A 13,956-nucleotide genomic window follows, 5' to 3' on the forward strand; every position below is an offset into this window, starting at 1 on the left:
ACTTTAAGGCGGTCGCTTTTGTCACTGTCTTTTATAGTGACTGTGTGATGTGGCATGTTGACAGATGTTTTCTGATAACACACTGACAAAGTGTGTTAAAGGAATATGCAGCTGAAAGTTGGCTTTATATCACTACTTCAACACTAGAGGGTTGTTTTGACATTTAAAATGAATCACAGCTGCAACCGAAATGTCCTATGACATAAAAAAATAGCTAGGATGCTAACTTGAAGACACTGCTTTTACCTTTGAAGTGTTTTATGATGGGAAGTTAGGCCCCCAGATCAGCTCAGTAAATACCTTCGTCTGGCGCACCTGCCAATGGTTTAACATACACTAATAAATTAAATAGTAATATGACATGCAATAACTTAAAAGTGAGAAAATAAGAAGATCTCAAACTGTCCATTTGGTTAGGGTAAAGCTAAACTAAACAGAGTGCTTTTAAAATGATGGTACTTTAATTCATAGAGATCGATACCTAAAGCTTTCATACTACAGATGCAGTCTTGTTTTGAGTATCAATACTAGCGTCAGTACAAAAAAACACCACATTCTGTGCAAAACTCTTCTTAGTGCATGCATGAAAACATTTGTTTACTTGTAGAAACAGTCTTGTGTTTTAACATGTATGTGATGAAGTCATTAACAGTATAAAAAAACGTAAAAGGTAAGAAGAAATGATGTTTGGCTAACGCTGATGAAAATGTATTCAGAAGTAGCATATTAATGATGCATTCATCTCATAAATCATGACGGTACATCAGCAGCCTTTCATGATAAATCGATATTGAACCAAGAAGCTCCAAGTGTGTTTTTGAGAGAGCGCTTGGTTCAGTGAATCAAAGTGTGTTTTGTTGTAGAAATTGTGCCGAAATTCAGCAATTCTTGTTGTTGAATTGAAAAGCAGTTCACGCAACATAAAGCTCGGCATGAGCTGATGGCCCGATGAATAGCTGGATCAGTGTTTGCAGCATTTCTTCGGCTTTGAACCTTGAATCAAAGCATGAAACATCAACAACATGCAGAACTTAAGCCGACCTTTTTCCTTCAATCTTATTTCCTCTCTCGTTCAACATAAACCGTAATTATGTAATTATGACTGTGTTAGGATAGTCTCTCTTTAACCCGACACTCTCCTCTCTCTTCTCCCCGGACCTCCTCTCCTCTCCTCTTTGTTAAAAGGCCACTTGTGACGACACGCCAGCGTTCACTTGTTCCTCCATTTGTACTCACTGTAAACCGGGCACTCCGGATGAGTGTCCGCTACATACCACAAACAAATGCTGAAGTGTAGATGCTAATGTTCTCTTTCTGTGATTCTCTCCTTCCTCCCTCCAGCCGGCCCAATAATCTCTCCTCCTCCTCCTCCTCCTCCTCCTCACTGCTCCTAATCCGCTCCACAGCCGTGAAAACTTTCCATGGGAGAGAGATGACCCGTTCTAATGGGTGGAGGCAACCACCCACCCACACAGCCGCGGAGGGTCGAGCCAACACACACACACACACACACACACACACACACATACTTCAGACCTCACTAAACTCGCTTGGTTTAGTCTAGATTGCTGGAATACTACGTACCGAGTCGGTAACACGCTGCATGATTTAAACCCCCATTATAACCTTTAACAACTGATTTTCAAGGCTGTGGAGAATCTGCCTCACTTTGTCAGCACTGGACAGTCAAAACACTGGTGCTGAAACGATTAGTTGATTAATTGATTAGTCGACTGACAGAGAAAATGACTCCCTACAAATGTTGATAATCATTTAATTATCAAGCTAAAATGCCAAAGATCATCTGGTTTCAGCTTCTAAAATGTGAGGATTTGCTGCTTTTCTCTGACTTGTATCTTTGTAAATTGAATGTCTTTTACATTTTCGACAGTTGGTCAAAGAAAACACGCAATTTGAAGACATTTTTCATTGTCTGAAGACATTATACAGATGGAAAATTAATCACAGATGAGTCAGTAATGAAAATAATTGTTGCTACTCTTGTGTCTAGTTTATTCCTGTTTGATTTTCAACTTTTGAATGCAGGGTGTGTGTATGCTTAAATATCCCAATGCAAGAACATTGAAACGTATCAGGTTTCTGTGCTCTATAGCAAGTTAAAGTCACAGAGAAAACAAAGACCAGATCTACTGAGCACATCTCCAAAACGAGGGGAAGACATCGCAGCGTATCAGAGCAGCTGTTTCGGTGAGCCGAGTGTGTGCAGGTGTTGAGCTCTCAGTGGGATCGTTCAGCCATTTTCCTGCTGGTTCCTGTGCACTTGTTTATTAGACTGCTTAAAGGACCATACAGCTGCTTATGAATGTTGTTGGCCAGTTGAGTACAGATTGCATGTGTTTTACATCCCTGCTGACCACTGACAAGTTTAAAGATCGGCTCTTCACTTAGTCGATAGTTTCACCTCTAAACTGTGAAGGTTCTGACTTCCTTGAGAAAGGTGATCTATCACAGTTAACACTTTATGGTGCGTACAGGATGCTGGTCCTTTTCACAGTGCCCATGTTTGCTGGTCCTTTGTCGTCTCAGAGGTTTCTCCAGCATCTCTTTTGCTCCGAGCGTCCTCAAATGTGACAAGTGGTAATTACAAGACACTCTTGAGTCAGTTGCTTTAATGACATATTTAGCTTAAGGTACCTACTGTTAGTACTCAAACGGCATTCAATTCTTCAGGCTTGATATTAGTTGATGTTAGATGTTACGTCAAAGTGACCATTGTGTTCATTCAGAGAGACCAACGTGTTAAATTCATCAGATTGACTTAACATACTGCATGTCTGACAGTGACTGGATTGCACAAAACCCTCGAAGTGTTTTGAATTTATGTTGGTGTTTAATTGCTTATAAATTAAAATTTTCTTACATAAGAGAGAAATGATGTGCCGTTTTCTCATTAATAACTTATATAGGCTCATTTTTTAATGGCATGGTCCTTTACGACCAAGCATAGATGATAAAAGTCCCCCAAAAATAAATACAACAATTAGTTTTTGTTGGACCATCTTCCCTGGGATGCCTTAACACACACACACACACACACCCCTGGTAGTTAGCGACCACCAGGCTAGCCACATAGCCATGCTACAGTAGCATTTCCTCTAGACCAGCTTCTCTGGTCCTGCTTCAACAGATGGCCCGACAGGTCCCTGGACAGGCCTGCAAGGTGGAGGGAGGGAGGAGGGGTGGGAGGATGGGGGAGTTGAAGGGGGACGGAGGGAGGTTGTGGGGGGTTGGCACCCTCTTAGGAGGACTGAGGGGGGTGTGGGGGGTGTGGGGTGGGTGAGGGAGGGAGGAGACATATGTCCACAGCCCTGGCCCCTGCCGACGGACTGTCTCTGCTGGCTGCCTGGTGGCTGGCTCGCTGTCACACACACACACACACACACACACACACACAAACTTGTTTTTGTCACTTAGGAGGACATTGCATTGACTTACATGTGTCCCCTGAAGACTACATGTCACACCTACTCCTAACTGTAACCAAAACACAAACCTTAACCCCAGTTTACCTTGTGGGGACCTGCTCTTTGTCCCCAAATTGGAGGTGAGTCCTCATGATGTGACTGTGTGAACAAAATGTTTGTCCCCACAATGTGAGTAATATAAGTATACACATACACACACACACAAACTTACTCCACTAAGCCTGGCAGATCGCTGCAGCACAGCTCCTCTCCCTCTCCATCTGCACCTAAAAGACCCACGCGCCCCGACAATGAGGTGACCATGTCACTGCCTGAGCTGAAGCAGAGGGATGGAGAGAGGGAGGGAGAGGGGGAGAGAGAGAGAGAGAGAGGGAGAGAGAGAGATGCAAGAAGAGAGAGGGGAGAGAGGAGAGGGAGGGGACGAGGGAGGGACACATTAACAAGCTATAATCTCAACTGCCTTATCCATAATGCATTGTGTGGGCCAATTTACATGGTGCTGGTCCCTCTGGGAGAAAGGAGATCATCCATCACATTACTTTATTAGCTCCCTCACACTCACTCACAGATGCACACACACACACACACACACACACATCATTATTTGTCTCTGCCTGTCCTCTCTCTCTCCCTCTGTTTTGTGGGCCTGTTTTGTCATGGTTGTTGTTTCAAACTGCTGCTGCCTCTATAAAACAACTCCAAGTCGTGTCGTGTTGTGCAGACTGTGACAAGCAGGGAGGAATTTATTTATTTTTTTTTAGAAAATACAATAGCAGTTTATTTTAAAAAATGCGACAGCCTCTGGTTTCAATGTGAGTCGTGGAAGAGTTTGGGGACAGAGGGTGCAGGGAAATGTCGGAAATCTGATGCTGAGCTTTTTTGGTTTTCTGAAGTAAAACTTTCTTTGTGTTCAAATGAATAAATCTCACGACTGTAGATCCACAAAGTAGCATTAATCCCTTACAGTTTTTCTTCAAATTAACATAAAATTAGTCACTTTTCAGGGGAGATTTGAGACAAACTGTTCAAATAGAAACATTTTGGGACAGCAGCGTGTTTAGGATTATCTTCATGGAGTTTGGTAAACTTTTTCTTTGGTAAGCTGTTCACTAAGTAGCCCCTCTATGTATTTGAATATGGTCGTTGCAGACCAGTAATATCAGGACTGAGCACACAGGGAAAAAAATCCTCCTTTTTCTTGTGCTTTTTATTCCAAATGTGCCTTAAAATGGGACGAAACATACAAGATATACATTGAACAATTAATACTGATCAAAATGTTGATTGTTCCACTTTGAAAGTTTTTTTTAATGCAGATTCCAATTAAATTTAATTGAACTGCACTTTTAAAGGACTTCTGTTAAACATCTGAATGATTTCGATGAAGAAATTAGTTTTAGAAATTAGAGTTCTGTAATTTTATTCACTCATTTGAGAAGAAAAACATTTTGATTGTATCTTTTTGCACATATCCCATCTTTGAAGCCTTTAGTTTATTTTTTATTATTGTACACAATTACCCATGCATTTCGTTTTTCTCCAGCATGATGTTTTGTGTTTCTTGAGGCACATACAAATACATTTCGATTATAAAGCAACAGTAACTTTGTTTTTGGTTTAAATTAATTTAATTTAACCACTAATGGCGTTATAATTACTGTGTAAGAAATTAAATTTAGGCTGAAGAAGTTTGAGGGCAGAAATAATTTCCTGTTAATTCTGAAGTCAGTCCAGATGACACAGATACATTAAAATGTCCATAAAACCGAGTTCAGTGTGTGTGTGTGTTTGCGTCTAATGGCTGGATCGACTCAAGTCGTCCGTGCATGTGCCAGTTAAATTAATTGTTGGCACCTTATACACACACACACACACACACACACACACACACAGATCCATCAGATTCCGCAGTCACCCTGTGAATAAAAAGAGCTTTAATTGCAATCATATATGTGGAGCTTCAGCACTGCGCGCCATACCGTACCATTAGTATCACAAATAAGTAATAATTTGCTAATGACAACATTATGTTGAGTCAGTTTAGGGGCAATTAAAGTGAGTGATATTTACATATGCCCAATGAATCACCGAGCGTGGCAGTTCGGGCGCGCTCTAATGAATATTCATCCAGGCATTTCTCCCCTGCGCGCTGCAGTTTATAAACTGAATTATGGCTGATTTGCCCTTTTAAAAAATGAACATGGGCGCATCTCCCACAAGGAGGCGGCGAACAATAACGTCTGATTATAAAAATGTTTTACTGCTAAACTGCCGGTGAGGAGACGGCGGCAGCGTGGTTAAAGACTCACTTGGAGGGGTGAGGAGGAGGGGGAGCCCACCTAAAATCAATCCGGTTTAGTCTCGGCCTGTCCGCCTTTTCTAGACTGACATAAATATTTACAGTGTGCATTCAGAGAGGTCCGTACATCACAGCATCACACTGAACGTGTAATTGATTTGTTTTTACTGGCGGTAGTTTGTCTTCAGATCATCACAAGTGGAGGTCACGGTTCACTCCGACCTTTAGGCATCATTTCCATGAGGGGAGTCACCAGGCTGCCTCACCACCGCCGCCGGTGATTTCTCCGGTAATTGCCCCCGGTGTGTGTGTGTGTGTGTGCGTGTGTGTGTGTGTGTGTGGCTGCTGACCTCTCAGGTGCAGGATCAACAGGCGACATCACTTTGCATTCACAGGGCGCTTAACAAGATGGGCTGCACGTTTATCATGCAAATAAGCAGCTCTCTATAGCAGGTGTCAGCACACACCCGCACTACATGTGCACGCGCACACATGTATGCTCGCGTGCAGCGTCTCTAAACGGGACTGCAATCATTGTCAAAATGACTAATGTAACCATAGACACATGAGGTTTTAACCTGCATGCAGCTTTACCTCATCATGACCACTGGCATCCATTTAAAATCATATTACAGCTTCCACATTAACCCAACTGACTGGAACACACCTTTAACCCCCTCAATATACAGACCTATGCAAAACCTTTATACCTCATACTGTAAACATTTAATCCATCATAAGATATGGGTTATGCTGCTGTATCATCATGTACACATATGGCCAAATACAGACTTTTTCTTTTCTTGCCATAATCCTTTTTTAAATCCAGATTGTAAATCATTTATTTCTTGTTTTTGTTGTAAACAAATGCAAGCGATGATACTGTTAAATAAATATCAGGTCATACTTTATTAACTCTTAACATTGTACCTGAATAAGATTCCTCATGTGCTTTTACAGTGCTGAGATGTGTCACATGTGACTCGTTTGTTAAATTTAAGGTTTACTGGATTAATTAGGAGTCGTAACTTAAATAGAAAAAGAAAATAAACATGCTGTCAGTCAGCTCAGTCCTTCCTCAACACTTCAGTTCGCTTCTCACTCTTTGACTCAAATGAATCTGCTGCCATCTAGTGGTTTCATTTTGGAAGCAAACATGCTTTCCACATTTCTTCGAGTACCACTCGTCTCACCGATGCAACCATTAATAACTATATAATTTACTGATCCCAGAGCAGGAAGTCTCTGCTTGCTTTTACACACGGACCAGAGGTCATAGGTCATTGTCAGCTTCATGCTGCACCCAAGTCCAAATTAGCTTAATGCCCTCCCTCCAGTGATGACATTTTGGCTTACAAGTAAACCCTTGTCTTTCTTAGCAAAGGGAGAAATGTGCGGCATCACCCACAGTGTTAATGTCAAAACAGCCCTCAAAACCTCAGTCTTACATGAAATGAATCCCCAAATGTTAAACAGGACATTTTACTCTCAAACACAAATGTAGATCAAATGAATGAGTTATCATTTAACTAAATAACTGGAAAAGATTAGAGATTATTCAAATACATGGGACACTGCTTCTTTAGTGGCATTATGAAGTGGTACTGTAAATCCAGTCTCTCTTTGGGGTAGAGAGGACAAAACAGGGGAATAAAGGAGAATAAATGCTGGTTAACAGAACCACCCGACCACCACTTTCATTTCATTTTGGGGATAACATGACAACGTTTGGACTTCAGCTGGAGGAGGTTGGCTGGATTTTCTGAGGGTTTCTCTCTTAGTTGACTCATTTGTTCTAACATGCTGACAAACAGCTGTGCAAAGTTTTCAGCCACTTGGGAAAATTATGATCCTATTGGACAAGAAAATCAAATATTTTTTTTGCGTGTGTGAGAGCTAAAATGTGTTTTTACTCAAAACAAATAGAAAATCTCCCAAATTCAGTTTTCTTCTCAGTTTCTATCCAAGAAAGTTGGACAATCTTCCCATGAGACTAGAAATTACTGCAGTATGGCATAAAAAACAGGCTAAACTAAATACCAGGATGTTTTGTACACAGGTTTAGGTCATTTTCATTGTGTCAGTGTTTCTTTGTGTTCACTCATAAATAACACTGACAAATTTCAAACTTTTGCTTGGTGCTGTATCAAGGAGCAGATTTGTTTTGTCGTCCTCCTGTCAGCTTGAAGAAACTCGCTTAAGAGACCAACTTTAAATGCAACATAATCTGTAAACTCATGACCACTTTAGCTCCCATTTTAAGAGGATAAATAGATTATTCTTAAGCCAAAATGTAAATCAGATGTGTATGCCTGCAACTTAAAATAATTTAGGATCCCTGTGGAGCAAGAAAGTGATTGTTTGCAGGTCCTGAACACCGGATGATTTCCCTCCTAAAAAAGTAACTTGATGTCAGTACACAAAGCTGACATATATGACAGATGTCACTGGTAATTTTGGCAGGTGGAGGTCAGGGAAGGGCAGCACGCCGTCATTGTCTATGTGAGTCTGGACTGTGTAGGCTTTGACCGCTGCTCCCCACTCCAGCACGGAGCTGTGGATGATTCCCAGTCTGGCCTGTTCGTGATACGCTGCTCCCAGCTCCCTGCCCAGGAAGATGTCTTGGATCTGGGATGAGGACAAAAACAAGGAATCTCCCTTCATGTCCGGAAGCAGGTCCAGGTTTGTGTCTCTATCCCTGTATCTATTTGTGTCAAGATGAGCACCATTACCTCTGTCTGGGTCAGAGTTTGAGTCCGTGTTCCTGGGTCTGTTTGCATCTGGACAGTAGGGAACCGGCCTCTGGGACAGGTTCACCACCGTCAGCCTCTCCAGGTGCTGCACAGCAAAATGTCCCTCCAGGGAAGAAAAAGGTGTCCCTCTGGATCCTCCAGGGCCACAGTGGATCAGGGTGAGGTGCCTCACCTCAGAGTTGTTGAGCAGACGTGCCGTGTTTAACGGCGACGTGAACCAAACAGTTAAACGTCTCATCCGGAAAACAGGAGACGAGTGCGACTGGGGGCGGTGCAGCGTGGAAAGCTGGATGTCCTTGCATCTGCAGTCTGCAAGGGATGAGACGCTGCAGGGTTGTGGGTCCTGGCTGCAGGAGTAGTAGAAAAAGCTGTTGTGGGTCACGTAAGCCAGGCGCAGGTCAGAACGCTGCAGAGCCACCGACACACACAGCAGCACACAGAGGAGAGGAGCTGGAGGGCTGAAGGCAGGCATCACTGCAGCAGGAGTGTCTCAGGAAGCATGCTGAGTGGTGTTCATGTGTGGATTTGTGTGTGTGTGTGTGTGTGTGTGTGTGGGGTCTTCAGGTACATATACCCGAGCCTATAGAAAAGACAACACACACATTCAATATCAGAAAAAAATAGATAAAGATCAAACCCACTACCTTCATGATCAAACCACTAAACTCATAGATACAAACTTTCATCACACTGCATTTACTGTATGTCAAGTTTGGCAAGTTTTGTGTGCAAAGACAACCAGCAGTGGAAGAAGTACTCAGTACTTGTAAAAGTAGTAATGGCACAATGTAAAAATACCCTGTTACAAGTAAAGGTCCTGCATTTAAGTTTAAGTCTTAAGTCTAAGTACAAAAGTATTGCAGCAAAACAGAATTTAAGTATCTAAAGTAAAGTCATCATGCAGAATAATTCCTTTCAGAGTGTTATATTAGTATATAAATGGAGCCTGGAGACTGCAGGCTCTTGTCAAATGTTTTTAACAGGTATTTTGTTGACTCTGTCAAGGATATGACGTTAACATTTCCAAGCAAATCCATATATACGACTCCACTGGCGGTTTCCCAAGCAGTTCTCTCAGTCTCTCAAAGGCTAAGGATGCTCATGTTCTGGATACACAATTTCCCATTCAATTAATTAAGGGACAGAAGCAGACAGACACTCAAATGAATTATCGTATTGTTCTATTATGCCCGCCACAGCTGCAAATACAAACGCCCACTTCATATGTGGAGTTGAGAAATCTATCATGTAAGATGTTGGTGTGGACAAGTTTACTAAATGAGTCTTTCTTTGGTTTTTGCAGTTGCAGCCCTGTTTAAATCCTGCTTGACAGAGACTGCTATTTACTGTTCTCAGTGGCCTTTTCTTGGCAGTTTCTTAGAGATTTGACATTTGTCCATGGCAGGATGATAAAAGGCCTCGTTTTATATCAGCCAAAGCCTCCAGCTCTTTAAGGGATACTGACATGGCGTCGGTTGTACAGACTGGCAGGATTTGTCTTCATTAGTTCAGACTGCCTGTCTGATGCCTGACTGACTTTCAAATGTAAATGTTTTTAGTTTCTTGTCTCTGTGTTGATGTTTGACCCTTTGTCACTCTTGGATACACTTTAACTGTATATATCATCAGCATGAGATGCTGAATGCCACATATGTGGAAGTACTGTAATGAAGTACAGCTTTGAGATACTTTGAGTATTTCCATTTTATGCTACTTTATACATAAAGTCAAATATTGTATGCTTTACGCCACTGCTGGCAGTCTCAACCTGCCACCTACATTACCCACAATGCAACTCGACCACCGACAGTTTGGTCAAAGATTCAGGTGCGTTATGCTAGTAGCGGCTAATGTAGCCTCAAGCCACCAGCAGAGATGAGGAAGTAGTCAACTTGAGGAAATGTGTGCAGCTCCCTCTGGAGCCACAAAAGGATTTAGACAACTGTTTTCACGTATGCAGTAGTACTCTCACCTATAAACAGATTTTAATGTGTAAATCAGTGGAGTTCCCCTGTAAGTAAAGGATCTTTCTTCCGCTGCTGTTCAGGGACTTTATGTTGTAACTTTATCTTTTGGTAACGCATTTGTCCTCACCATGTCTCAGCCACTTTCACAACAAAAGGTTTTGACTAACCCCAGGGAGCAGGTGTGAACTTGTTCCATGTTGCTGAGGGTTGTTGTAAATCAACACATACAGTAATGTGAGGTTCGCTTAATAGCTTGACATTTTTGTGCCAAAAGTCCAACTAAAGGTTAAATCTAGCATGACTGAGCGAACCGTTTATATGCAATGGTGGAACGTAACAAAGTACATTTACTCAAGTATAATAATTCTTGGAAATTTGGAAAGATTGTTTCTTTAAGCAAACTCCATGTCACCACTATTGTGTGGGGTCTGTTTCCTGGTACCACTATTGTTTCAATATTCATCAATACTGAAGGACAAATTCACTTGAGTATTTCCATTTTATGCAACTTTATACTTCTACTCCACTACATCTTAGAGGGAAATGTTGTACTTTTTACTCCACTTCATTTATAATTTATAATACTTAAATCATTTATTTAAGTAAAACACTGACAGGGAACATTTTACTGCAGAATGAGTACTTTTACTTTTGATACTTGCTGATAATACTTACATACTTTTACTTAAGTAAAGCTCTGAATGCAGGACTTTTCCTTGTACAGCAGTGGAGTATTTTCACAGAATACTTTTACTTAAGTAAAGGATCTGAATACTTCCTCCAACACTGTTTATATGAACATAAAATGTACAGCTCATGAAAACAAACCCAACCCTCCTTCAGTTCAGGTCAACTTTCATACAGGACATTCTTGTAAAATTATTTAGTAAGTATTTTCTTACCAAGACGTGAAGAGAGGGAATGTGGACACACTGCTGACATACTGACAGCTGGTTTGGATCAGTACTTTGTCTCTCACACACACACACACACACACACACACACACACACACACTGGGATGGGTGTGTTCTTCCTGCACTACAGTTAGGGATACATTGTTTGGCACTGGGCAGCCACATTGAATTTCACACACACACACACACACACACACACACACACACACACACACACACAAATCTAGAAAATTATAACTGTGGAGATCTCGCTTTGAGGTTCCAGGGAAAACATTGTTTTGAAATCTTGGCTTTTACAAAGGTCGGGGTACATTTTCTGGTTTGGCAACAACATCAGCCCAGGAATGTGACTTTCTGGGTCATTTTGAAGCCAGGACAGAGTTGACCACTACATTCTTCTTTTGGCCTTATGTGACATTAAACAGAAGTGAGTTATCATCTACAGTATATTAAACATCCCCTCTTACAGTTGGAATAATCCTCTTATTCCACATTGTCTGAGAGTATCATATGTATTCTGTATGAGTTTCAGCTCTTCATTGAAGCTCTATGACGTTTACGCTGATATTTAAGAAGCCATGATTTTCATTGCTGCACCGCTCCCTGAGATGGAAACTGTTATAGATGGTTTGTGCATCATTTATACACAAAACTCAGTTTTGTGGGTTTTGAACATTGTTGGGCTGCAGTGCATGAGTTTGTACTTACTGACCCACCAGTGAGGCTTTTAGGGTTCTTTACTTTTCTGTGTTTTGTTTGCTTGCTAATAAAAATATCTTGCAGTATATAAAATACTGTATGAAGGGTTAGGGTTAGTGATGAACTATTTTTAATGACGAAAAAGAAGCTATTAAACTTATTAAATTCACAAGATGAAGATAATGATAATGCAATGTTATGTGCATTAGGTGGTCAGTTGTGTAAAGGACAAATCTAATGGTAATCTGCATTTTTCTTATTGTTAACAAATCCCATGAAAAGACAGAAACATCAATGACTTGATCATACTAATAAGTATTATCTGTGTTCCCAAAGCTTATTTCTTCATGTGCCATAGAGCTATTAAAAACACATGATTCAAATACAATTCTTCAATCTGATCAAATTTTGAGTCAATGCCACATTCACCACCCTGCTGCCTTAAATGCTCACTAGTACACAAATCCGCAGCTGAAAATAGTATCACCAAGTCGTTTTTGTGCCTAAACCTAACAAAAAGTCAACCATATTGTCACATCATTAAACTAATGCTGTTTTCAGTAGTGACAGATGATGTTTTCCTGACGATAAAGGTGTCAGATCAGAAAACGCTTCTGTGTGTCGTGGACATGTAGAAGCATGTTTTGTCATTGGCAGACTTGTTACTTTAAAGCAATAGTTTGATATTTTGGGAAATACTCGTCTTGGCTTTCTCGCTGAGAGTTAGATGACAAGAGATGTCAATCTCAGGTCTGTACGGTAAACAAACTGCCCAGGAGGCGATTAGCTTAGCTTAGCACAAAAACTGGAAGCAGGGGGAAACAGCTAGCCTGGCTCTGTCCAAAGGTAACAATATCACTCCACCAGCACCTCTAAAGCTCACTAATAACACGTGATATTTAAAAATATCCAGTGGAGAATTCAGGAAGTTAAATACTGTAAATGTGTATATTTTTTATTTTCTATTTCTTATTTTTATATTTTGTACATACCTTTAGTTCTAAATTATGCTATTTTCCTACTCTGGAATGGGAGCACCGGTACTGTACAATTTCCCCCTGGGGATCAATAAAGTATTTCTGATTCTGATTCTGATTCTGATTCTGATACTGCTACCAGCCAAGAAATAGTCCGGCTCATGACGGCCAGTAAAACCACAACTTTGTTTCCACCTGTTTCTAATCATTATGCTAAGCTAAGCTAACAGGCTGCTCCCTTTACAGAGAGATATGAGCGTGGCATCGACCATCTCATCCTCTCGACAAGAAAACAAAAAAGCTTACTAATGTTGAGCTATTCCTTGTAAAAGCACATGACTTTAATAATCTCTTTGACGCTGCAGTTGTTGCTGTAAGAGGTAAGACAAGAAGCAAAATGTATCCAAGTAGCGCAAAAAGAAGAAAAGAATTTAAGATGAATATGCTGTTTTTCATTAAGAAAAAAAACTCAACTGCTTCTAGTGTTTGCAAGGAGTTTCTATTGAAACAAAGCTCATAGCTTCACCACCAACAACAGCAGTATAAATGATGTTATGTTGCTGTGCCAACTGAGAGCTGATATGATAATAACATACAGTTCAAGCCAGGCCTCAAAATTGTTCAGTCCACACGTCCTTGTGTCCAGACCATATCGCAGTCCTGCAGGACATTTCTTTCTGTGTCCTGGCTGTGAAGACTTTCCACCCACTAAGATCAAAATGAATGAGTCTGACCACACATCTGGCTTAGCTGCGAATCACCGACCTGGACTTGAGGTGACTCAAACCTCAAATATTAGGCTTTCGAATCCTTTTTGTGGGTCAGGGGTGAAGCTGGTCCTGTTAAAACTCACTGAAATGAGTACGTTCACCACTTCTTCCGTCTCATTTATACTAAGGA

This window comes from Enoplosus armatus, chromosome 12, assembly GCF_043641665.1.
Source record: "Enoplosus armatus isolate fEnoArm2 chromosome 12, fEnoArm2.hap1, whole genome shotgun sequence".
NCBI classification, from domain to species: Eukaryota; Metazoa; Chordata; class Actinopteri; order Centrarchiformes; family Enoplosidae; genus Enoplosus; species Enoplosus armatus.